Source organism: Anas platyrhynchos, chromosome 14, assembly GCF_047663525.1.
Source record: "Anas platyrhynchos isolate ZD024472 breed Pekin duck chromosome 14, IASCAAS_PekinDuck_T2T, whole genome shotgun sequence".
NCBI lineage: Eukaryota > Metazoa > Chordata > Aves > Anseriformes > Anatidae > Anas > Anas platyrhynchos.
In genome coordinates, this window is record NC_092600.1 from 18,543,596 (window position 1) to 18,571,244 (window position 27,649).

The 27,649-nt window shown below is 37.1% G+C and overlaps 1 long non-coding RNA gene across 1 annotated transcript in view; it reads left to right on the plus strand.

Moving 5' to 3' along the window:
• The first annotated feature begins 3,503 nt into the window (after positions 1 to 3,503).
• Positions 3,504 to 27,649, plus strand: part of LOC139998674 (uncharacterized) — a 163,229-nt gene continuing 139,083 nt past the window's right edge. The window contains exon 1 of the long non-coding RNA XR_011803396.1: positions 3,504 to 3,623. This is a non-coding gene — a long non-coding RNA (uncharacterized lncRNA). The remainder of the gene's footprint in view (positions 3,624 to 27,649) is intronic.

Below are 27,649 nucleotides of genomic sequence, written 5' to 3' on the forward strand. Positions count from 1 at the left end.
CTACATTGGTATAGGAAATTGAAAGATTTTCTATAAGTGATGAACATTGTAGCTGTCAACATTTTTTTTTCTCAGATAGCTGGTAGGTATTTGTATTTCAGCATATGTACTTTTGGGGCCATGTATGTCAAATTTCTACTCAGCTCAAGAAAAGAGAGTCCTGTCCACCATTTTGTAATGCCACTAGATATTGTTGAGATCAGATTAGATCAGGTACTGCTGTGTGCTTACCAAAAAGGCCAGTGTGTGCATTTAATTTTGTCTTTGTGTGTCCTTCGTGCTAGGTGGTTCTTCCAATGACGACAGCTCATCATTGAAATGCTTTTCAATGGGGTCTGGGCAGAAATTATTTCCAGGAGTGCAGTTTTCAAACACAATTAAATTTTGATTCCACAGAAAAATGAAAGTCCTGGCAAATGTTTTATTGGCATCCTCATTAAAATTGCTAGGTGTGAGTTTACTGTCCAAGAAAGAGCAAAATATCACAGACTGCAGGAATTCAGACTTTTTCAATATATGTTTTTTTCTTTTTCTAGGAATACCCTTTCATTCAGTTTTGAATTTGCACTTATGTTAGGTGGAAGTACACATTCCAGAGGCATGTGTTGATATTACTGAAGAAAAGCACTGGAAGGCTTCATTGCTTCATTCTGATTCCCTTTTGTTTTTCTTTTGGCCAAAGGTCAGGAAAAGCACTATTTCATAGGATGAGCCCAATTTTTTTGATCAATTTTTATGAAGAAATGAAATGATAGTTTACCTGCTACATTTCAAGTGATACAAAATCAGTAACCAGAATCACTGGTAAGAGATCACAAGGCATGTTAGCACATTCTGTTTGAGCAGTCTGAGTAGCTGACTAGGGGATATGCTTGCACAGTATATCCCTCTGGATGTCAGGCATCCAAAATGATGCATGGTTCCAGCTATGTGTAGAAAGAAGATCAGTAGCTTCTTGAGAATAACTTTCGTATAAGAAAAAAATGTAAACCAAACAAACAAAAAAATAAAGAAAGTAAATGGCATAGATATCACTAAGTCAGTGGCACAGGAGGACATGGCACCAATGATTTCTCAGTAGTTTTCCAAGAACTACTTTTTGCAAAATTCATTGCAGATAGTAATTTAGTCCCTGCAGTAAACAAAACAAAACATTGGATTTCTGCAGGTGAAGAGATCCAAGTTTTGTCAAATGGGTAAAATAAGATAAACAGACTTGGAAGGTAAGGGGAGAGGGACTATCCAGCCTGAGTGAAACTAGAACTCGTCATGAAACTATATGCCTATTTTGTGAAGGTTGTATAGGAATTGAAGAGTTTCCCGGTATTTATTCTTAGCAATGTTTAACTAATTTCCAACATATTTGTCATGTAACTTTACTTTTTTATTAGTTTTCTGGGTATGAAGCTGTATTTCTGCTGATGTAAAATAATGTATTTGACAGGTACACCCTGAACAAGTGAGTGGATCAATTGTATAGCTACGAAGGACCTATACGGTTGTAGGACAAATTAAACTTTACTCTAGTTATATAAAATCAGGTGATACCACTGGAGTTGAAGTTTGTTTTGAAACAGATATGACTCACTGATACGGTGAGAAACAAACTGGGCACCCAGCATCAAGAGTTGTATGCCCTTTGCATGATGCAAAACATATTTTCTCTCACACCGAGGCAGAAGAAAAAAATGACCAGTTTTACATACAAGGTATTAATCTTACACATGTTCCTCTTCACATGAACTTTAACTTGACTTGTGTATGCTATTGCCAGTTATTACCTTCCTTCAGGTCACTTTTATTTAACCAAAAGTGTCACAGCTAATCCTTGCTTATTGAAAGAAGGCATCTTAAATAATCTCTCATCTAGGCTTCCATCCTTTTAGATACATCACCCATATTCTGTAATATACAACATCGGTATGTAATATGTGAAAGATTTGCTTGTGGTAAAAGGTCAAGAAAAAGATTTTTTCTTTTAGCAATTGACATAAAGAGTTTGAGGTGAAATACTTTTCAAGGTATTTTGTTTCACACTTGAAGTCACATTGTGAGATACAGTAATCAATAAAGACCATGATGATAATCATTTCATTGTGCAAATATCAGTGCTTATGAACATTACTGATAAATCTTCCTTTGGCTGCACAGGCTTCATTAGCTGTGGTTACAAAACAGAATATTTTATTCTTACTAGCATTTTCTATTTCAATCTGAAATTATAAGTCTGTAAACATTTTTAATTTAAAGTAGACAGATATGTCTACATTTTTTCCAACTGATAAGACAGTACGGAAATATGTAAGTTGCAAATTTTGCTCTAAGCAAAATATCATCTCATAAGTATGTTATTATTTTTATTTTACTTTGGAGGAAGCTAATGTCAAGCATTCACCATGTTTGAGAAACTTTGATTCTCTGAATATTCTTTGAGATTTGAGATACATACTAATTGTGGACGTAATCATAAAGAAGGTCATTCAAGTGTACAGAACACCAGTCAGCTTCAAAAAGAACCAAGATGTTTAAGAAGAGCTGTTGAGTGAATGTAGTGGCAATGCATTTCTATTTGCAGAGAGACGGGAATTTGGCAAAAAGCTTCACTGTGTTCTTGACAAAAGGATATCAAGAAACTCACCAGAAACTGATTTTTTTTTTCTTTAATGTTGATTAGTTTAGTTCATTCTTAGACTTGCATGCATTTTCCTCATTGGAAATTAAAATGAATTTACTAAAGTTTCACGATGGTCTTTTGAACACTGTAGGAGTTGCAAGGGTTAAGATGGCACTGTCAGTCTGACATTGGCTGTTTATAAACTTAATAGTGTGGCTGTTGGTCCTGTCACTATGAAAAAGTGCATACATGAGGAATTGACTTGATATTGGCTCCTTATTGCAAACTAATTTGTAATGACAAATTGCTAATGAGTAGACTGGTGAGAAATCCCCTATTTTTCTCTTTATAATATCTTGAGCTTTCTAGTATAATTTCATTTAAACTATTATTTAAGATGCCATCACTGCAAGACAATTGGTCTTTACGAACCATTCAAGGCAGTTGTGTGTGGAATAAGCTGGTTAGATTATTAGTGTGATTTCTACTATAAGTTTCTTCTTGTATTTGCTTATAAAAGTCTCAGTTACATATTGGAACAGGCTCCCCAGGGAAGTGGTCACTGCACCGAGCCTGACTGAATTTAAGAAGAGATTGGACTGTGCACTTAGTCACATGGTCTGAACTTGGGTAGACCTGTGCGGTGTCAAGAGTTGGACTTGATGATCCTTAAGGGTCCCTTCCAACTCAGGATATTCTATGATTCTATATTCCTGAAACTTTCCATGCCTTTCAGCTAAATGAGTTGACACTAAGCAAAGATACTAAATAATGTAGAAAATGCTGATTGTGCATTTATAAACCAGAAAGCACTAATAACTTTACCCAGATAATTTGATACCTATATAATAAATAAAATAAAATTAATTTTATTCTACTTTATTTTGTAGATTTTTCTGAAAAAAAAAAAAAAAGAAGAGAACTACGTTCAGCAAGCTTTCTGCATAAGATGGCATTAAGGATTGAAATGAACTTTGGAAAAACATTTAAAGTGGCTTGGCAAGAGAAGGTAAGAAGTGAATTGATATTTAATTTAATTTATTTTTTATGATTTTATTTTATTTTATTTATTTATTTATTTTATTTATTTACCTGATGCAAAACTATAAAAGCAACATGGTAGAAAGACATAACACTCCATGGGAGAAAGATGGTATAGCCTCACTCTGATGATTTACAGAGACTGTAAAATGGTACAGCCAAAAACTGTGGAGCATTTGCTCTTAGTTTAAGGAGCAGTAATTCAGACTTAATATTCTAGGTATGTTGAGAGAGGCAGGAAAGGACCCAACTGTAATGCAATGCTTGTGTTTGTGTTTATGACTTAAGCTGGTGGGGAAAACCTCTTTTTTGCTTGAGGCTGAAATGGGAGTTGAACCTACACCAGTACAGCTTATGGAAGGTATCATATGTTCATTGAAATAGTTAGCATTTTTATCAGTCCATTATGGAAGAGTTATGAGAGTCAATGATTGGTAGGCTACTAGAGGAGATGGTTGTATGAAACACTTTTAGCATAAGGTTACTTTTTAATAAATCTGTACATTGTTATTAGTGTGTTTCCATAACAGTATTGGAAATTTTGAACTAAAAATTACTCAGTTACAATGTCTTTAGTTTGTTAAAAATGAAAGGAATACCATATTACATAATTGCTCTAAACCTATAGCATTATACCTTTATATTTTATGTCTCCGTCTCAAAATTCTAGTTAGAATTAGTGCTGTTTAATGATAGCAAAAAATAGTCATTGTGAGGTATGGGACAACATAGCTTCAGCCCTCTTCATTTTCTCGTTGTAGTCTTGATTCACATGATGAAATTGCTGCTTATTTACATGAAGCTGTGAATACATATAGAGGAAAAAGGCTTCAGCCATGCTGTGATTTTTTTTCTTCAATATTCTATTTTGTTTTATTGTATTGTTGGCAAAAAAATGACACTGTCAAAACCAAAACTCTTGTGAGGATGTATCAACAGCATTTTCATTGAAAAAAATTCTCAGAACTTTAATGAATCCAGGATTTAACTTCTGGTCAACACAGAAGAGCTTCCACACTTTAATTGAGAACCAGAGGTTTATCAATTATGGAACAATTCCCTTTCTCCTATTCTGATACAATAGGTATATTAAGATCTCAAAAAAAATCACAGGACAAAAATATTTCCTTTTCAGCTTTAATAGAGAGTTGTCTGTAGATGCAGATACCAAATCAGGATCATGAAATGGCCATACATTGAAATAAAAACAAATAATTCAGTTTAAATATTAGTAAGATTGTCATGCAAGACCTGAGCAAACTGGACTCTACTAATACTTAGGTCTGATATAGATTGAGTTACTACTCCCTTTACTAGTGTTGGAGATCTACTCACTTCGTCTGACATGCGTTTAGGCAATTTACATCTGAAGTCTCAATTGCATCCTGAAGCACAGAGGTTAAATAGCCGGAGTCAGCAGCAGGCACGCCTCAGCCCAGGTCAGACAGGGTATGGTAGGAAGAAAGTGCTCCTGCTCTCAGAGCGGTGAAGTAATAGGCTGAAATTCAGCCCTAAATAGTGAGGGGAGATTGAATGCGAGGAGAATATTGTTTCATATCTATAGGCTGAGATTCCATCTCATCTAACTTGAGACTTCTGCAATACAGATATCTGTATTTTAGCTGGGTTTCTTTTGAACTTGCTGAAGAGAAATAGGCACTTACAGGGAGTGATTCATCAGACCTACTTTTTCTTTTTTTTTCCTTTAAGATGAGATTCAGTGACTCTATTGTATCATTTTGAACCGGGTGAATTGACAGATTTTGCCCCCTAGGAAGTAAAGATATTTCAAGCTGTGTTCTTCTGTATTGTTTTTTTTTCTTTTGATGAATAATTTGAGTTTAAGCAACCTACTGCTCTCTTCTTGTTTGAACTAGAATTTTCGAAGTAGACTAACTATTTGAATCTGTAATGGTAGGTTTTATGAATAACCTAACCTGTATTTGTGAATTTTGTGGTTTTAGTTTATGAATGTGAAATGGTCTAGCTTGTTAAACTCTTCTTCACTGAGAGACTGATGAATGAGTATGACAATGATCAAAAATTATGTTGGAGTTTAAGCCAAAAGTTACTACTTATTATCAACTAGAATAAAATCTCATGTAATCAGTCTCCTGAAATCTGTACATCAGCAGTTTATGACAAAACCAAAGTGGTATCTCATGTATTAGAATATTTCTCTTTTTCCTCAGTACTGGTTATACAAGAATATTTACATTATCTCAAGCATTCCCATAAATAGACTTGATGCTCAAATTATTGTAATGCCAAGAATTTTTCCACCTTTTTCATCTTTGTCATAATTATCTAACACATGATATATCTAACATCTTCACTTCTGTCAAGAATTCTTTCGAGTGCTGTTGGATGCTTCATTCTCAAAGTTTGTATTTTGAAAAAATGATTTTATTGTTCAGCTATTTAGAATGAAACCTATCAGATACAATTAATAAATGACTCAAACTTGTTACAGTATGCTAAACACTAAATGATGTTCAGATTACTTTTTATTTTACTGATTCTTGGAAAATTAGAATTTTTTGTTTTGAATTCCTTAAATCTGGCTTATGCCACATTTCAATAGCAATTCATTGGAACACATCATATCTTTGGGTATTTATTCAGTGGATTAGGATATGACTATGCCGGGTGTACTGATGCCCAAATCAAAATTCATGTAAGTTATGATTCCTGCTAACATCTGGATGATTCTTGTTGACTTCAGTTTTTCTCTGATAGCTTGTCCAGAAGACGTTGTCTAGAGCAATGTATCATTTTCAGTTTAATGCATTGCTAGCTTTTTGTTAAGGCAATAGGCTAGGACACAAAAAGGCTGTATGAATATACTTGCACTGTCCCTAAAGGAATACTTGGGAATATTTTTTGAGCTTAAATACATAACATCAAAAGAAATAAAAAGGCGTATGCATGCTGAAAACTCATCCAATTTGTTCTGTCCTGCTGTGGCACCGGCAATTCTTATGTGCCAATGCAGCACTAGAGCTTCCCTCCAGGTCTGTGGTTCTGTATGCCAGCTACATATACCAAAGGGAATCTGATGCAGCAAAGAGTGTCAGGGGATGCCTGTGTGTCTTTTCACAGCTGCAGCTTGGCACTGTATCCTCTCCTCTGAGTCCAAGCCCATTGTGCTGGAGAAAAGGGAGCACTGCTCCATGCAGCTCACAGCTGTGCTATTCCTACTAAGTGTATCTCTATGGAGAGGCCATTTAAATTTGAGGAAACACACTTAAATCCCCGAGTCTTCTTTTGCAACTATCAACTCTAATCCGATCTCTAAGTTATTTTTTTTCATCCTTAATTGTTTTTCCCCACCCTGTTAACTTATTGTTTACATTTGTTTATTTTGGCAGTGGTTTGAGGCCAGAATTGAGCGTTTTGTTTCTCTGCAGTGTGTCACATAAATGTATGCTATATACATGAGTACATATACCAGCTCAATTGTGTTTATTATTTTTCTTTCCCTATCCAAAGTAACACTGTGATCTGCTTGGTATTTTTTTTATTTCTGAGCTGAATATACTAGGAAAGAATGACCAAACACTCATGTCTATAGAACACTACTTTACTAGAGGCACGAGAGCTGCAGAGAGGTTTCCTGGTGAGGAAAGCTGAGAGGAGTTTAATTAACCAGCTGGAGAAAACTGCAAGAGGATAAAACATATCTTGTGGCACATAGAAAGTGAGCAAGATCGATTTGTTTGCACAGGCAGTATCACCCGCAGAGTATCACTGTTCACATGGAGAAGGGGGCCTTGTTCCTATTGATCAGGTCCATAAAGGGAGAGACCAAAACCCCATGGATAGTACAGAGATTAATGGACATTGAAGAATAAGATGTGTCTGTGACCTTTAACAAAATCTCAAGACCTTCTGAGATTTTCATATCACTTTTATATGATGATTCAAGTGTTGCTTTTTTTTTTTTTTTTTTTTTTTTTAACTAATAGGAGCAGAGAAAGTCTGGGAACATAATATCTTGTTCATGTGGAAATACACAAAAACATTAAAGGAGGAGTAGGGAAGTAAATAAAATGAACAGTAATGCATTAAATTCATCTTAGAAAAGTGGTAATGTCTGTCCCTTTACAAAATGATGCAGACAGTAAAATTTAGATGCTTAAGTATCTTTTATGTTAAGAGACAGAGTCCTGTTTATTAGTGTTAACTGTTTTGGTAAAACATACTATGAATGCCTTCATGCAGTGCAAAATTGCACTGTTTATTTTGCAGTTTCTGGTGGCTGTAAGCAGAGTCTATTTATTCACTAGCATTAATATTAAAGATCTGAAATACATTGAGTTATTTATGTAACTATTTTTATGTAGGTAGATAGTTTGTCAAAAAATTAACTAGAGAATGCTTTTACTTGGGAAACTTACTGATTTGTTCTTCATTCATTCTCCAGAAGATAAACCCTATGACTAATAATGGGAATCTCAGATGAGATATTTTGAGGAAAGAAAAAATTTTTCAGCAGTGAAACAAGCCAGTTCCTGACAGCCAGTAGATGTCATTCTCTCTCTATTTTAATACCAGTTCCTCCTTTTCTCATATTTTTCCAATCTGCAAATTGCAGGTGGAGAATGGGGGGAAACATTTATGTTTCACTTTCTTCTGATCAATGCACAACTTTATATCTTTCTCTTCAGTAATTTAAGGTGTCAGAGTGTGAAATTGGAACTTCTTGATGCAACTGAGGCTGATAAGCTATTGTCTTTCAGTCACTCATCCATTAGCTCTATTTTATTTATTTATTTGTTTGTGCGTGGGGGTTGTAAGTTTTGCACTGTACATGATTTTCCTTTCGTTTCTTTTTTTTTCCTTCTTTTTTTTTCTTTTTTTTCTTCCTTTTTTTTTTTTTTCTTTATAGCTTCCTTTTTCTTTGTAAGCAGATTTTCTTGATACTGTTCCTGTTGCTCTTTTTCTTCCACTTCTGAAGATGTTGAGGCCAAATGCAAGAAGAGGGTTGTAACCCTGGGGAGACATATGTATTGCTGTGCAGAGTCACATAAGAGAACTGTCTGGCACCACGTGGAAACAGAGGTTTGATATATTTTTTTCCTCAATACCCATATTGTTAGCCGTAGCCCCAACTCAGAGCCCTGCTGGCAAATGTAGCAAATACAAAGAGTTTCAGCTACAACAGGGATTTTGCAGTCTTGCTAAGCTAAGCAATTTAAAGTTAGTCACTTCATTTCCAACCACAGATGAACAATTGGCTGTTTTGAGGACAGTGTGGGCAGAGGGGCAAAACACTGAGGCCGTAAGGAGACTGAATTGCTCTACTTCTTTAAAGCTTGCAACACTGTGTTGCACTGAAAGTAGGAGGAAACCAGCTGAGCAATTCCTTCCATGGCTGGAGGACTACAGTCACCAGGACTATCAAGCTGACAGTTTTAAAGATACTGAGCTATTATTTTTGCTCTTTGGCAGCCTCTGTTTCACTCTGTCCTGTTCTGTCGCACAGGGACCCCATGTGTTTTGTTAGCCACTGAGCTGAGGCAGATGCGTTCCCTAGTGTGCTGACTCTGCTTCAGTGCACAGCTCATGACCTGTGCTCCCAGAAGAGCAGTGAGTTTAGCCCTAACTGTCTCAGCGCAAAAATATCCAATTTTCTGCAGTATCAATAACAGGAATATGACCAGATGAAAGGCGGGTTTAGCAGGTGGATTTCAGATAGGAGAATGTTAACTGGGTTTACAGCAGTAAGGTTTTAAATGAGGGTGGACGAATACAGGAGCTATAAAATCCACATAAAGATACATTATTTGAAGCATTTCTGTCTCACATCTTCTCAATGGGCTTACAGTATATTTTACTGTTATACTCAAAATGTTATGTTAAGTGGCAATCTTAAGTTATCTTGGCTTGGGTCTTATTAATGCTACTTAAGTTTGTTTCCTGGCAGTCACTGCAGTGTTGATTAGGTGACCGATGTCTGTATGTATTCATCTGCCAGTGCTTGGAAGGAATCTGATGTTCTTAATGTGTTCTGGGTAATATATGCAAGGAATAACAGTTATGCTGGTCTGAGTCCACCTCTTTCTACTGCACTTGAGGCTCTTGTGGCAACCCACACTGGTTTCCCACATAGGTTAATACCACACACCCTTCCTGGAAAACATTAAACACAGCAGAGTTCCATTACCTCTGGATCTTGCAGATGTGAACTTAGATAATTTTTCATCATTATGAACTAGCATCTCAAGCAAATCAGGAATTAAACCTAATAGGACAAGGGATACTTCGTGCAGTAAACCACAAGTGGTCACACTACTGTGTGTCTTAGCATATATATTATATTAATGGCAAAAAATAATAAATACTGTTATAGAATTCCTATCACAGTAAAGTGCTAATGTAGTTGTGGAAGGAAAAGGAGTAAGAAATCCATGGCTGGCAAGAGATACAAAAGCAAGGAAAAGAGTGGTTTTGTGGTTACTGACCAGCAAAATATCTGTCTACTGAACATTATATCATCATCTCAGTACTGTTTGCATAGCTGAGAAAATCAGTTACATAAGCAAGTAAAGTAAACAGCCTACTCACTTCTGTCTGTCTAAAGAGGAACAAACAAATAAAGTAGCTAAGTGGGGAAGTTAAAATAAACTAAAGAAAATAATGATACTAAGAATAGAAGGAATCAAGTGCTAGGCAGATTAAATCTATTTGTATTGCTACGAGGATGAGCATGCAAACAATCACTCACAACCTGACAAAGAAACAAAGAAAAAGACTCAGAAAATGGGGATCGTGGCAAAGGGTCTAAAGGACAAAACATGTTAAAGCTCAGTTGGATGGACAAAGTGCAAAGCTTTTGTTGTTCTGTGGTAAGCATCTGTATACCTTTTGCTGAATTCTGCACATTTTTACTCAGAGCACCAAAAATAATGAAATTGCGTCTTACCTTCTAAGCTGTGACTCACTTCACTAAAGGGTCATTGCCCAGACAGTCTGAATGTGCCCAGCAGACAAAGAATACCAAAGGGGAATAGAAATTTACATCATGTCTGTGTCGTGACAAAGGAAAATGTAAAGATCTCAGCTTCTCGGGAGATGCTAATAGGGATCCTTTCAATCTTTGCCAAAAGAACATTATTCAGAATTCATGCTGGTACGTGATTTGTGACTATGATTTGTGCTTCAGTACTTTGGATGTCTACACATGGCCTGGACTACCGTGCATTCCACTGCTGAATGGATATAGAAAATGACTTGAGAAATAGAAGAGCAAGGACAGGTCTCAAAACTGCAAAGCGAAGCCAGAGGATCTTGTAATAATTTCCTAATTCCGCTACTTTTCAACCACATGAATCATGCCATGCAACACAGAATGTGTGCAGCCTCAGGGATGAGGGAACGGATGACATGCAGGTACTCCTGCTTTAATCTGCCACCTAATCCCATAAAAAAGGCAGGGGAAATTGGAGTCACGGAAATTGGCACAGCGTGACTGCGATGGTATCAAAGCAGTCTTTAGTGAAAAACATAAGAACTAGTTGCTCAGAGTGAGGATGACTGATCAGCTACTTTTTCACAAAATAGTGAACTTGACATCTCAGCAGGCCCCATCATCTTCTCATTGCACCTCCTGCATTCTCCCATTTCTGTAAGGACCGTCAAGACATCAGTGTTAAATATTTGTCTGCTCTTTATACCCATGGCTCAGTTCAGTCTGAAACAACTTAAAAGGGAAGAAAAAAAAACAAAAACAAAAACCAAAACACCCTGCAGTAGGCTTCCTCAGAAAGCTGTTTTCCTGCAGAATCTGCTGCACTTGGATTTCTTTTACCTCTGAGGAGGGGCCACAGGGATAGAAAGAGGCTGGAGAGAAGGACTGCTGGCTGCCCTTATCCCTTTCCCTCTTTGACTTTTCATTGAGTTTACTCTAAAGTGGACTTCACAGGTTTTTAGTTATGCTCAATTTGTTCTCTTCTGTATGTGTGGGAGTGTCTGCAATGATTCTAGAGGAAAACATCCTATTAATGTCTCCCAGTATGTACTTTAAAAATTGTGTCTGATGATTCTAGTAAGGAAAAAATGAGTTAGTGCCTTCATTTGCGCTGGGAATGTGATCCAACTTTTCTTTCTGTCTAGGGCTCTTACTGCAATAATTAGTTCACCTAGACAATTTGCAAATTTGAAATGATGATATTTTGCAATTCTTTCTTTGCTGTTATCTTTTTCCTTAGGTAGGCAGGGAACATCTGTCATCAACTGTGGATAAAGCTTTTACAAATAGATTGCACTGTCCTGCTGTGCACGTTGGCTCATATCTTAGTTTCAGATGCTTTGTGGTCTGCAGGTCCTACTCCTCCAAAGCTAGTGGTTTCTGAAAGCACAGAGAATTAACCTTTATTCCTTTCTCTTCTTCTGTTTCTGGCTGTAATGTAGACTGGTTGTAATCTTTATATAAAATATGCTTTGACACAGGACTTTCATTGTTTGATCTGTGTCGCAAAATCAAAGCAAACCTTCTGTTTGCTTTCCGCCCTCATTCTACTCCCTGCTTTTTCAAATACAATTGATCTGATTTGAATTGTTATGGAAAAAATGAAGTGATCAGCTAAAATGTGATTATATCTGATGAAGATCTTGTCCGTTCTAAAGTGTTTGTTTCCATTTCAACATAGATGTGATATGTTCTGCTATCCATGAGTAGTGAGATTGAATCACTATTGTATGTGTCCTGTGGTGACACAGTAGATTACTGTGAGGGCCATTTTCCTCATTGCAGTTTACTCAATGAAAGTCAGAACCACATACTGTATGTTAAACGCAACTATTTTTTGTTTGTTTTTCCATTCAAAGGCGTCTTCTGGAGTAAATGGTCCCTTCTGAATACAATACGTGTCATGCTGCCTAGCTTCACCATGCCTTATATAACTCTGTAACAAATAAAAATAACCAAAAAGACAAAAAGACATCTACTCACATTTTCATGTTTTGCTGTTTACTAGATTGTTATTTACTAGCAGTCAAGGAAATTTTATACATTTCTGTGTTGGCTTTTCTAAGCTTTTGATGACTTGTTAGAATTATAATTTCAGTGGGCCAAAAGTATATGATTTTGGGGGTAATAACTTATTATTTTAAGTAAAGTTTAAATGTGACACGAATAATTTTGAAATACTCCTTAAAATTGCTCTCTTTCAGTTATTTGGAAAATATAAAGAATAAACAATGTATGCTCTGGTTTTCTTTGTTTCATTTCAAAGCTGACCTGTAATCTGTTACCATTTTAGTTTTATTGTGCAGGATTTATACCCAAAATGTCAATTGCAATAAACAAACTTTGTTTGGTCCATTTCTTTTATGGTGAAAAATGCAGTAGCATTCTGTGGTTCTTTCCTTTTTAGTGGTATTTTTTGGCCATATATTAGTAATGTGAAGAAATTGATGCCATTTGCATGCTCGGCTTAGAAAAATGCAAAGTCTGGATGTTAACATTAATTCTGTATATAATAAAATAAATAAATAATATAAAATAAAATAAATAATATAAAATAAATATTAATGTAATTAGCTTATATGTAGCTACACAGAATACAATAGCAGCAATCACCAAAAGTGATTGGAGTGTTTTCATCAAATTCAGCGATGAACGTGAGAAGAGGAATATTGTCAGGTGGAATGTGCTCCTTGGGTACCTTGTGACAGCTGTTCAAGGTGGCTGTGCAAACCGTTGAGGTCATTCAGATCTGCCTGCTAAAACTTTGCTTTCCTCTTGTCTAGTGCATTGCTCTTCGGGAAAGCATGTGAAAAGCTTTCCCCCTTTCAGAAGTCTTTTAGATCTTTCTGGTGTTTGAAGGCATACCTATACGTAGCACAGAGCAGCGAAGTACTAATCTGCTTGTACAATTTTCCTTATAGAAACAAGCCAGATAAATTAGTCACAGATTTTCCCTGTGATGCTACCTGGAATCTTCTTTCTTACTTTTTATAACAGTTAAGGCACTAATGCTAGTATCTTTCTGATGTTCCATTTTAAATTACTGCTTTCTGATTCTTAAATTCTGTCTGAAAGTTCAGTAGGATTCAGCATTCATCTCCAGTCCTTAACAACTGTGTCATGTGTAACAGTGCACAGCAACATCTGTCCTTGCTGATTTGTAGGGGTGCTGGTTCCTAATGTATAGTTTGCAAAATACAGCATTGTTATTTGCCACATGTATTCAGTTATCTTACACTGTATTACGGTAGTTTAAACTGCAAGCCTAGCTCTGCAGACAAGATACCATGTGTGGAGATGGACAATCCCATGGGGCTTTCCCTACAGTATTGTTGTCTGAGGAAAAACCCTGATGTTCAGCACTTGGAGTGACAGGAACTTTTGCCTAAAACAGCTAATTTGTTTATCAGCTTCCAATGCAAAATTCCAAGCATTTTACAGAGGAAAAAATCCTGAGCAAGGGGATTTGGTAGAGATGTTCGAACATGTCTAAAAATACAGCACAAATGAAATACTTAGTTGATATATACAGCTGTTCCATCTTGGGAAGAAGAAAGAAGTGCTCTATCCAAGGTAGTCTGCTGCAAGTGGACATTACTGCAGGAGTTATTACAATATGTGTTATGTTATGGCTGTTAAACTCTGCTGTGAAATAACATCTGAGCATCTGGTATTTGGATTTTATTATTTCTCTCTTGGTATCTGTTTTCTGGACAGTTTTGTTGCTTTGCAAGAAGATGCATGTGAGATATGTATTGCCATCTGCAGAAGGGATCAGATTAAGGAAAGAAAGAATCAGCTCCTCAGTAATGCACTGCAAGACCTGTGTATGTTGTCCTGTTACTGAGAAGCAGCATAACTGTGGCAGTCGAGGACTGTTTATGGTGCTTTAACAGATTTTAAAATGCTCCAGCATCAGCAGTGCACAAAGGATATTTCAAATACATCGTGACTGAGTTCTGACACTTTGCTCATAAAGCACATGAGGATGGAGGCTGTGATCCAGGTAGGAAATTGAAGGAATTGGTAACAGAATTGCAAAGGAGTTCTTGAACAGGCAATGAGTGAGCATCCATGCTGTACTCAGGCAGATCTGCCATGGTTGCAGGGAGCAGGGGGATCAGATGTCTCACTTCTGAAAGTTCTGAAGAAACAAGATACGTGACTAGTTGTGTTTGCCTTCAGCATATATGACATTAATAACAGCTGCCAAAGAATTTACTTTTTGGCATATTGGAAACAAATAAGATCAATTCAGAAAGTTTTCTCACCAGAAACCATGAAAAATGTAAAATGAGATATAAAATTTTTATATTCACTTATCTAGAGGCAGTAATATCTTTCAATTTCATCTTGTTCTACAGTGTGGGAATATGAAAAAATGCTAGTTACTCTTTCAAGGTGAGAGGCTCTTGATTTGGATGAAATCTTTAGCTGTATTTATAGAGTAATGTATTAATTTACAATTAGAATCAGATTATAGCTTCTTTCATTGTTGTCTGCTCTCAGAATTCTGAAGAATTTTAAATATCCAGCAATTATTTCTTCTCATCCAGTGTTTGTTTATTTTCCTAAAGCAAAACAGAATGAGAAACCATGTAATACGTCAACATGCATATTTAATTCAAAGACTACATGTTCTTGCTTGACTAGAACTAACCAACACAAAACATATTAAGAAAATACATTTTTCTGTATTTTACCAATGCTGAATTTTTGGTAGGATTTCAGCAAGAATACCTTTGAATGCTCCTGTCTTCCTCCTCAGTAACTGCAAAAATGGCTGTTCTTCCAGGGGTGAAGAAAGTCTGGCATTTGTTGAGGAGATAAATGCAACCTCCAAAGAAAGATTTTACTGTTATGCTTAATCTTTTTTGTCTTTCTTGAATGATCTGTCAATTGTTACTTAATGGTGTTTCATGCCTGTAGAATCCAGTTCATAGAAAAACAGGCAAGTCTAAGTGCCCAAGAATTTGGGAATGTTTCTTATACAGAAACCGTTACAGTACTACCTGGAATTACAAAACCCAGAAAAAATCTGTGCAGTGAGAGTACCATAAAATTTGCCTAGATGATGATGAATAAATCATGAATCATATATAGAGAGGGCATTTCCATCTCTACAGCAGGTACGTAATAAAAGTTCTTGCAAAGCTGGACAAAAGCAGTTGTTTTACTGAACTGAAAATACAGCGTGGTTAAAATCTTGGGTTTGTCGTCTTATCCGTTTTATGGTATTTCAAGGTTCAGGTGAAAGAACTAGGAGTGAAGAATTTGGGCCTTGAAACCAACAGATAAAAACGTGGCTGATTTTAAGAGTTTTTTTTTTTTTTTAAAAAAAAGCTATATTCTGTGTGTTAGTTGGCAGATTGGCTGGCTGTATCTAACTCATCTAACTTTTCATCAAATTGTCATGATGTCTATATAGACCAAGAGTTTAAAACTCACATAGGTGGATGAAATAAGTGCATAAATCAATGTGAATATGAGTGGAAAGATGATGTCAGATGGAAAGATGAGGTTATTTGTCTACAAATTATGAAATTTTTCAGTACTATTTTGGAGTATGTAAATCAGCTACTTGTGGACATAGTTTTATGGATATGTCTTTCAAAAGGCATGAAATAACAATCATCTCCACTTATAATGTACTGTCTGTTTTCAAAAGTAAACATAAAAAATACAAACAGATCTGTGAAGAGAAAAAAAAATCTAATATGAGATGAAGATATTTTTTTTTCCCATTTCTTCGAATGAGAATATTTTTAAAGGTATCTTCTAATATTCTTCAAGTTTGTCCTTTCTAGTCACTATTAGCAGGTGTACTAACAGCTGTTAGGAACTGTGATTCCCATTCTCCTCTAGTCAGTCTAAAAACTGTGTATTTTATAAAAATATGAGGATATGTCCTGCCTCTCCAAAACCTCTTTGAATCTTTTGTTTGTCAGTCAAGCAGGGGTCATTCAAATCCAAATACACATGGGCAGTAATTTTTCTTTGTAATGAAAGGAGAAACTCCCATGAGAGGAATGGAGAGATCTCATGGGCTCCCTAAACACAGGACTGGAAAACAGTTTATCTGATTCCTGAGGGATTTCATCAGCAAAAGTCTCTCTCACATTTCCATTTTCTTCTCTGCCTTTACCAGGAACATGTAGGCACAGTTTCCAGAAAGTCAAGTCCAGCCATTGGAGCACTCAGAAGAGGGAACAGAATGGGCACTTTGCAGTTGTCTCCTCTGCCCAATAGCCGAATGGACAAATTCTTCTTTCTTCCTCTCCTGTTGTTGATGAGGTTACCCGATTACTCACCTGTGCCTGTAAGAACTTTCTGGACTACTCGAAGACAGAACATATATGCCTAAAGTGCTTGCTGAATAACCGACGACTAAGGAGAGATCTTGCTAGAGGGAAGAGTCTGGAGGAAAGTAACAGAAAAACCATCTTGATTTTCCTGGGCTAGGTTTAAAGCTTATATTTTGGGCAGAGGATGATTACTTATCATGATCTGGAGAGGGATGTTTAGCTCAGAGACAGGACATCAGCTAATACAAGTAATATTCAAGAAAACTATCTTGTAGGTGTTCACTTGAGCAGTATTTATGAATGACTGTCTATTTAAATAATTTCTGTTTTACTGCACATTGTTACAGCTCCTGCATTCTGATAATGATGGTGTGCTAATATGAGCTAGCTGCTTGTATAAGCTGCTTATAAGCGCTCATATAAGCTGCTCATAAGTGTTGTGGGGTGGGGAGACATTAGTGGGGAACATACTCTTCATCGTGTAGATGGTTTTTACTGTGTGTGACAATTAACAGTGCTTTAGTCCAGAAGTTAAAAAGAAAAAAAAAAGAATCCCCCAGTCCTTTTAAATTGTTATTACAGCTTCAAGGGGCACCTGAGTAAGAAGGCTCCTCCTTTTGTGCATAAAGATTCTCAAAATTGTTCTTGGGGTTCTGAACTCTCTGAGCTGCTATGAAGTCTAAAAAAAGAATGCTTTTGGTGCAGAGGAGATAAACAAAATTGGGGAGGATATTAATAACCTGTGACTAAATGCTAAGTGGGTTATGATTCTGACACATTTAGATATGGTAGACATTTAAGATATAAGCATTGTCAGTCTAATTATTGCAAAATAATTACAACTGTTGAAGGTGAAGCTCAGGAAGTGTGAAGTGCATTCAAGAATTGGAGTTCCCTGGAGATGTGATTAGCTCACAATCACCTTCCCTAGAGTTCTGCTAGGAGATGTTTTGTGTAAGAAAAGAAAGGTCTGACAGATAAACAGTGGTTTCGTCTGAGTTACAAATTATTACAGGCTGATTGATCTGAGTAGAAAACTGTCCAACAAATCAAGAATCAGATCTTTTTGCATGGAAAATTGTAGGGAAGCATTAGATATTTACCTGGAAATTGGGACAAAATAACAGTCTGCAGTGCAATGCACCGAAGTGTACATCAGTGATTGTGTTCACTTCTTGGTTTGTAAAACACAACTGCATAAACCTTTTTATGCAAGCCTGTGTTTTTGCCTGTGTGAACTTGATATTGTTCTTCTCTTTGTGCATAATGTTCCTATGTTCCTGTGTATAAAATTTGTAATTGCTCAGTTTTTTTTTTTTCCTCTTTCTTGGAATTGCAGTCTTTTAGAATATTTAGGATGATGACAAGTATGGTAACCTGTCACACTCACTTCTGTTCTTAAAGCTGTGACAGAAAGTCTCTGAAGTAAAGTCCTCCTCATGTGGGGATGGTCTGGGGGGCTGCTAGCACATTTGAAATATTGACCATAAAGCCTTCATGTACTGTTAAGAAATCACCCCAGCACACTTTTTAGGCATAGGCAGACACTTACCCTAGATCTTTTGCCTAGAGGGAGGAGACATTTGCAGCCAAGCAAGTCTCTAGTATTTCTTGAAAGAGGAGAAAAGAGAAGCAATGGGGATTCAGGGGGTTTAGGAGATGGGGAAGTGGAATTCTAATTAGGAATTCCTATTGCACAGGGAATTTTTCTCTTTGTTGCTAGTCTTGTAAGTAAGTGTGGTTTAATGTGAATTTGGAAAGCTTAATGCTGCCCTCCTGGAAGTTACACCACCTCATGGGAGACTCCCTCCCATCACAGGATGTGGGAGTGGGATGGGTTACACAAAATGAGGAATGTGGCAGGAGACAATAATGATCTCCCCTATTTGCATTAGAGTTCTCAGCTTTTCAAGGTGTTCTCTATTGGCTGAATAAGACATCAGCCTTCAAAGACTTTAGGGCTTTTTTGCTTGCTGCATACTACTAATGTTTTAGAACTGTTAAATATTTTAATTGTTCTATTGGGGCTATATTTCCTAAAATATACAAAAATGCAAGGTGGTAAAAAATTAATACTTGTGCAAATCAAAAATGACTTTCTGAGGTGACTCAGCATTAAGTTCTACACAAAATTTTCCATTCAGGATGAGTACAAGTGCAAAGCATGCCATGAAGGTCCATGCACTTCAGTCAAACTCTGTGCTATGAGCTGCCAGATGAATCAAGAGAGAATGTGTATGTGCTTCATAAATTTTAAGAGAATATAAATTATACAGGATGTATTTGTGAAAGGTTTTAATTTTTGCATATAACTCCATGGTATTGTAAGCCTCTCCTTACACACACCTCCTCTACCTTATCTCTGTTCTGAATAGAAAGCATAAAACCCTTGTAAAAGGTATCTCTGTTGATTTAGCTGAATACAAAAAGAAAAATACTGCAGGTATGTGTTAAGACAATCCAAGTTCAACCAGTCCTTTAGCTATGTGTGAAGGTAAGAATAAGGCTGGTCTCTGGAAATACTTGTTTGCTAACTCTGGTTCAGACTTTTTTTTTTTTGTTGTCTCCAGAAACAGCATCTTATTCTCTGTGTTCAAAAAATAATTCTCTATATAATCTTCTATGAATGTCCACTAAAGTCTAAAAAGGACTCTTTGGACTGTCTAATATTGGTAAAGGTATACTAAACAAAATGTTAATTGTAGTCTAAAATTGGGTTATCAATCAGTTGTAAGTACCCTGTACTTTTTCCTTGTTTGATTAGGTGATTCATGTCTGTACCCAGCAGTTACAAGATTATTTCATTTCTTCTGACAGAATTATTTTTTGCATGAAGAAGGTTGTTATCCTCTCTGGGGACCAGTTTTCATGAGATACTCTGTGATGAGCAGAGATGTGTTAGATATAAAGACCTGGACAGATTGGAGAGCTGGACGATCACCAACCACATGAAGTTTAACAAAGGCAAGTGCTGGGTCCTGCACCTGGGACAGGGCAGCACTGTCTGTACGTACAGACTTGGTGACAAGATGCTGGAGAGCAGCCCTGCAGAGAGGAAACGGGGTTGTGGTTGACAGCAAGTTGAATATGAGCCAGCTGTGTGCCCTGGCAGCCAGGAAGGCCAACCATATCCTGGGGTGCATCAAGCACGGCATTGCTAGGCGGTTGAAGGAGGTGATCGTCCTGCTCTACTCTGTGCTGGTGCGGCCTCACCTCGAGTACTGTGTGCAGTTCTGGGCACCACAGTACAAAAAGGACATTGAACTGTTGGAGAGTGTCCAGAGGAGGGTGGCAAAGATGGTGAAGGGCCTAGAGGGGAAGATGTATGAGGAGTGGCTGAGGGCACTGGGCCTGTTCAGCCTGGAGAAGAGGAGGCTGAGTGGGGACCTCATCACAGTCTACAACTTCCTCATGAAGGGGAGTGGGGAGGCCGGTGACCTGTTCTCTGTAAACACCAGTGACAGGACCCGTCAGAACGGTGTTAAGCTGAGGCAGGGGAAGTTGAGGCTGGACACCAGGAAGAGGTTCTTCACCAAGAGGGTGTTTACACACTGGAACAGGCTCCCCAGGGACATAGTCACTGCACCAAGCCTGTCTGAATTTAAGAAGCGATTGGACTGTGCACTTAGTCACATGGTCTGAACTTTTGTGCAGACCTGTGTGGTGCCAGGAGTTGGACTTGATGATCCTTGTGGGTCCCTTCCAACTCGGATATTCTATGATTCTATGATTCTATGACCCCCAGCTTATGAGCTGTGTCTGGAAAAAGCACGTTCAGAAACTGGAAAAAACTTCATGGGTCAGTAAGTCACACTGCCTTTGTAGTTTCATAAACTGCAGATCAAACCTAGCAAGAGTTAGGTTTTTTGTCTTGACTCCTTTATTTGGAAAGGTATTTCCAAAGGAATGTCATTGGTTATAAATGGTTAGCAATCTCCTTCTAATTTCCAATCTAAGAGAAGTCACAGTTTATATGCATTTCTTCATTTCCCAACACTGGCCTTTATTTAAAATTGTTTCAACTCCTAGTGTTAACCCTGCAGTGCATTTATGGAGAACAGTCAAATTCTTTGATGAGCTTTTCCAAGTTTCTTCTGGTATAATAGTTTCTTTATTTCTCTGACAGTAACATTTTCTTTTATTCCTTTCCTTTCCTTTCCTTTCCTTTCCTTTCCTTTCCTTTCCTTTCCTTTCCTTTCCTTTCCTTTCCTTTCCTTTCCTTTCCTTTCCTTTCCTTTCCTTTCCTTTCCTTTCCTTTCCTTTCCTTTCCTTTCCTTTCCTTTCCTTTCCTTTCCTTTCCTTTCCTTTCCTTTCCTTTCCTTTCCTTTCCTTTCCTTTCCTTTCCTTTCCTTTCCTTTCCTTTCCTTTCCTTTCCTTTCCTTTCCTTTCCTTTCCTTTCCTTTCCTTTCCTTTCCTTTCCTTTCCTTTCCTTTCCTTTCCTTTCCTTTCCTTTCCCTTTCCCTTTCCCTTTCCCTTTCCCTTTCCCTTTCCCTTTCCCTTTCCCTTTCCCTTTCCCTTTCCTTTCCTTTTTTCTTTTCTTTTCTTTTTTTTCCTGTGCATATTGCATTCTCACTTAACTTTAAAAGTATGAATAACCAGAGCTGTATTCAGTATTCCAGATATTTTGACAACGATTAATATTTTCCAGTCACTCCTGGAAATGCCTGGCTTGATTCTAGCTTCTCGTTTGCTTCTTTGCAGTTGCATCACATTGGTGCCTCATCCTGTGACTGGTGACTAATATGCCTGGGTTTCTCTTCTCTCTGACACTTGCAATTGATGAGCTCATAACTCCTGGCAAAATCTTCTGTTATTAGTGCTTTAGTGAGCTGGATGGTATCAAGAACTGAATATGTAAGAGCTGGCTCTGTTGTGTTAGTTACCTAGATAATGTTCCTAATTTTGCTTGTAATAGCTTTGTAGGACTTTTCAGTTACTTTATAAATCTGGGGGAAAGAGAGGGATTATAGTTGTCTGCTGTCTTAGCTAGGGATCAAGTTAGTAAATTGCATCAAAAACGATGAGAGTGAGAATTCGTAAACTCCTGAGCTGCAGCACAGGTAAAAAGAATTACTGAAAAAAGTGTCACAGTACCATAGGTGTGCTCATTTGTATGAAGTACATGGCTTTTGAGAATCTTGAGATGCTAGAAAGGAGGAACCTCCTTTATGAGGCTTCCCACAGAGGTGGCCACAAGTGAATTGTGAATCTCTGAGCTTCTTCTAAGCTTCAAGGAAATTTTAGAGTTTTAATTACAGCAGTTTATGAAAGCTTGTGATTTGGGACAAAATAGTTACTGTTTTGTGTCTATATCCCAATGAAACACATGAAGATAAATAGGGATATTAGTTTCTGGGTAGAGCCCTTGTTTTTTTTTGATACAGTACCTTTTGAACTTTAGAAGAGTGGAAGAAAAGCAGAACTGATGAATATTAATGAGCTTGGCCTGTGCCCCTGTTGAATACTGGGAGACACAGCCACTGAAGTAGAAAAATAGAGGCAGTTGGTGGGCAAGAAAAATGATAAAGGCAATAAAAGAGTAAGATCTATGAAAACATTTTATCCTGATATATTTAAGTTAGGTTTTCAGTAATATATTGGCAGGCATTTGTCATATCAACGTTACCTGCAGCAAGTACATCAGTGAAAATTCAGTCATGCCTCTACAAACCTCACCTAAGGACTTTGTGAACTTTTTATTTACTAAGAATTCCCTCTACTGTGCTGCACAAATGACTATATCTGTCCTATAACTTACAAACACAAGAGAGAAGAATGATTGAGCAATGTTCATTTAATTTATTGTTGGTAGCTGCCTTAATTTCCCCAGACCATTATATCATGCTGTTTAGCAGGCATTTGCACGGCACTGTATATTTAAAAGTCCTTTAGGTTATAATTTCAAAAATAAAGTGCACAGCCAGAGGAGAAAAAATGTAAAAAGAAGAAATAAGATTGACAACCAGAGTAAGATCTAATATATATATTTTTTAATTATTTAAATTTTCAAGGTTAGAGATTTTATTTTTTCAAAAACTAAGTGTCTAAAGACTGTACGTTCTACATGGAAGCAGGAGTAGATTATGAGGGGCAGACAATTTGAAACACTGAACCTGGCAAATGATACCGTAATGTATGATGTAAATGATAGCAAGTGGAAACTTTTTGAAGGGTTGTTGATTTTAATTCTGAAACTCATCACTTTATTAAAACTAAGATACAAAGCACTTTCTTGAAAAGGGTGTATGTACTTTTCCTACAAATCATCTCCTGTCTACGCAGAAATACTAATTTTCACTTCAGAATATGAAGAGTAGGCAAAAGGTTTGGGACTAAGTAATTCTAATTATACAGTATTAGAACATTTTTAACTATTTAAAGTTTGGGTAAAAGTCTCAAAAAGATTTATCTACCGTGAGGTTGTGCTTGTCTTCTTTATGTTCGGCCTACTGTCATTTCTCTTTCATGTTGTCATTTATTACCTTCATAATTATTCCTTCCATTGTTTATACAGCTGATTTAAAATTTCAGTTCATAAATTTGTGAGATGGATGATTGCCTCTAATTTTGGTTCTGTCTTCTCAGAGGTTTTTTAGATGAACCCACTGAGACATAACTCACAGACTGCACAATTTTGGAATAAGTATCATTTTGTTCTTATTTTATCTCACCTTCCTCTTTTTTTCCTTTCATTCTTTGTAAACTTTCTGGTGCCTTAGAAAAGTGAACGAACCTGTATAGTTTATAATCAGAGTAACTAGCACTGTTCCTGCACATACAAATTTAATGTGACGGTTATTTATTTAGATAGAAAAAATATTTACTGGGAATAAAGGCACATATTTAATGTGAATTAAGGCACAAACGTTGAGGTTGTAGACCTCAAGGATGCAGGCTGATAGCACATCCTTTTCTCCTCTCTTCAGCACAACTTTTTCCTTTTTCTTTTGACTTAGAACACCTACCCCAGTGCGTGTGTGGGTCAGTTAACTTCGGCTCATTAGGCGCAAAACTGTACAGCAAACGGAGGGCCACAACCATCTCTTCCCTTCTCTTACTGCTGCAGGGTAATGGTCTAATAGTCTCTGGGACAGGGTATAAAACAGAGTAGGAGAGGGCAAGGAAAAACTGGCTCCATGAGGTGACATAGAAAACAATGCATGAAGTCATCACAGCAGTCCTGGTGCATCATGTTTTTGAAATCAGATGTTTAGATCAAAGTATTACTACTGTATTAGAGTATCTGTCATCAGTAATCAGTAGTCTGTATGACAGAATGGCCAAAGTATATGCATTATTTAATGTGTCAGTTTTCTCAAACTAGGCAGCTGTTTTTTTGTTTGCTTTTTTTTTTTTTTTTTAATTAGAAAAATACCAGTTCTGTCATTCATTATCCTGGGAATCAGCCTGAAACAAATCAGAATGTGTGGTTCCACACTAAAATGCTGAAATATCACAGGAGCCTAAGAGACTGTTAAAACATGGAAGCTAAGGCAAGATGAGCAAAAGGAGACAAAGTATTTATGTCAACATTAAGGTAAACAAAACTCCCCCATATTTAAGGGCTGGTTATGAGATAGTTCCTTTAGATGAAAGAGGAATAAACCATTGAAAAGGATGATACTTTAAAGAAATGATTGATAGGAGAGAAGAAAGGGACAGTCATTTTTGGTGGTTGCAACAGGAAGGTAAGTTGATACATTAATGGAATAAACAATAAATGTAATCAGTTATTTTGTGTAATATACAGTTCCAGACAGTTAGTGAAAGTAGATCAGGGCATATAAGCCAGAAGAAGACAACTGTGCACTTAGTCACATGGTCTGAACTTGGGTAGACCTGTGCGGTGTCAAGAGTTGGACTTGATGATCCTTAAGGGTCCCTTCCAACTCAGGATATTCTATGATTCTATGAATAATACATAAAGAAATCCAGAGGAGGGACAGATCACAGTGCGGTTTAATTGCTTTAATATTGATTAGATAACCTGTTAGGTATTTTGGAGGGAATATGCATTTCTAAAGGTAAACCAGAAAGTTCTTTAACTGGTTTCTTGATCAGTCCCAGTGGTCAAACACAAATGTATTTGTATTATCCAGAGGAATGAAAATTATGTTTAAATACAGTACAATTAGGGGTGCAGATGCCATGTGTTAGTAATCAATATACTGTGAAAAAGAAGGCGAAACTTATGGCTTGATGTTAAGGCTTGATGGCATGGATGTTAAGAGTCTATGATATTCTCTTAAAGTAATCAGATGTGGAAATGCAGAATATCTTTGAAATCTATGTGTGTATGTGATACCTGAAAAACAGGTGGAAGTTCCAGACGAATAGTCTGTAAAACAAGGAGGGAACCATAACTACACTTGTTGATCAAAATAAAAAGCAGGCATAAAACAATGTAATATTTTTGTAATATATGTACATCATTGGTTTGGATAGTACATTCCTGGGAGATAGTAGTATTTATTACTCTCTGTGTCTGTATATGCATATGTATATGTGTGTAAAATGCAGAACTTGATCTGTTTTTAGCTTGGACAACTTCTGCTCTCATTTCAAGTCCATGCAAAGAACTGTGTGCCAAATAATTTCTTTAATTATTCCAAAACTACTTGCTGACCTTATAGAATAATTCTGCTCTTTAAATAATTTAAGACATGTAGCCATTGATTTTATATTAATATGTATACATGTAATAAGTATATATTTATGCACACACATTTATATTTAGTTATTTGGATTTCATGATAGCCTCTTTTTTATTATTATTTTATTATTATTATTATTATTTTTCTGGATTCACTATCATAATTTTCAAGGTGATACTCTTTGATACAAACCAACTTGCTAGATTCTCCAGAAACTTCCAACAGGAATACAGTTGGTGCTAATTCCTCTTCCCTCCATCACAAAGTAGATGTTACTGTCAGATAGTTTCACTCTTTCCCATTTGGAACTGAATTCAAACTTCTGGCATGGAGCTCGAAGGAGTTCCTGAAATCCTTCATTACAAGTCTCCCGAAGCAGCGTTGTTTCTGTGGAGTACCTTTAGAGACATCATGTAATAGGAATTTTCATTTTAAATACATGACACTTTAGAAACTATTAAGACACTATTAATAACAGGGAAGCTTGCCATTGGATTCCTTTCAATAAGATTATATGTGAATTGTGTAAAATAAGTAGTAAAAGAAAGTTTAAAAATGCAGTGAAATGAATCAACCCCTATGTTTTAACAGTCATTAGGGAAGATAATACAAGTATTTTTAAGAGAATAGTACGAAGTCTTATGTGTTAGGGAACTATATGGCATCATAAAGATCTGGATTGGAGAGAGTTATAACAGGTGATCTGTTGGGGCATCTATTAAAGATGAAAGTTTGCTTATTAAAGTGCTGATAACTGATACTCAAAGTGATGGATATGAACATGGGAACAAATTATTTCTGGAGTATAATTATCCTCTCATCAGAATGATTTTTTTTTCTTTGATGTCCCTTGAAGCTCAGACGTGTCTTTCTTCTTGAGCTTGAAGTTATATTTTCAGTCTCACATTCAGTAAACTTTCTTAAGCTTGTTCCAAATCAAATTGAGTGGATCTGTTTTAGACCTGAATGCCTGCTCTTCCTAGGGAGAGCCCCAATACGTGGGTTATACAGGCAACTGACATTGCTGTTTAACCAGATAACTTCAAAACAAAAACTTTGCTAAAGCCAGCACAACACTCTGAATTTTTCTCTTTAAATGAAAATATGGTCTTGTTCTGATCTTGATGTAGTCTTCATTGTCACTGGATACATCCACATCTGGACAAACTTCTAAGTGGCATAGTACCTTGTATTACACAAGGAGGTACATTCCTTACAACTTCTTACATGAATTCTGGAAACAATTCCCTTTGTTGTGCAGACATCTATTGAATCAAATGAAAGGGCTGTTAGAAGTATGAAGTTTGAGAACAATCTTTCTATCAAGTAGTCTACTTTGCTTAAAGTTAGCACAATTAATTGCTGGTTGCAGCAAAATGCATCAGCAAAACTTCCAGTACCCTTTTGTTAGCCTTCAGCACTTTACATTTAAAATGGCAACTCAAGTTGCACTTGAATGAGATAGCACTACATTGTGAGGAGCTGTTGATGCCCTCAGGGGTAGAGAGGCCTTGCAGAGAGTTCCTGACAAATTAGAGAGCTGGGAAATCACCAACAATATGAAGTTTAACAGGAGCAAGTGTTGTATTTGGCATCTGGGACGAGTTTGGCACAGACTAGGGACAAGAGACTGGAGAGCAGCCTTGTGGAAAGGTATCTGGGGGGTTCTGTCTGACAGTGAACTGAGCATGAGCCAGCAGTGGGACCTGGCAGCCAGGAGGGCCAACCTTGTCCTGGGGTGAATCAGGCACGGCACTGCTGGATGGTTGGCACTTGGATGTGCACAAGTCGATGGGGCCGGATGGGATCCACCCAAGGGTACTGAGAGAACTGGCAGAGGAGCTGGCCAAGCCCCTATCCATCATTTATCAGCAGTCCTGGCTATCGGGTGAGGTCCCAGCTGACTGGCGGCTAGCGAATGTGACGCCCATCTACAAGAAGGGCCGGAGGGCTGACCCGGGGAACTACAGGCCTGTCAGTTTGACCTCAGTGCCAGGGAAGCTCATGGAGCAGATCCTCTTGGGAGTCATCACGCGGCACTTGAAGGGCAAGCAGGCGATCA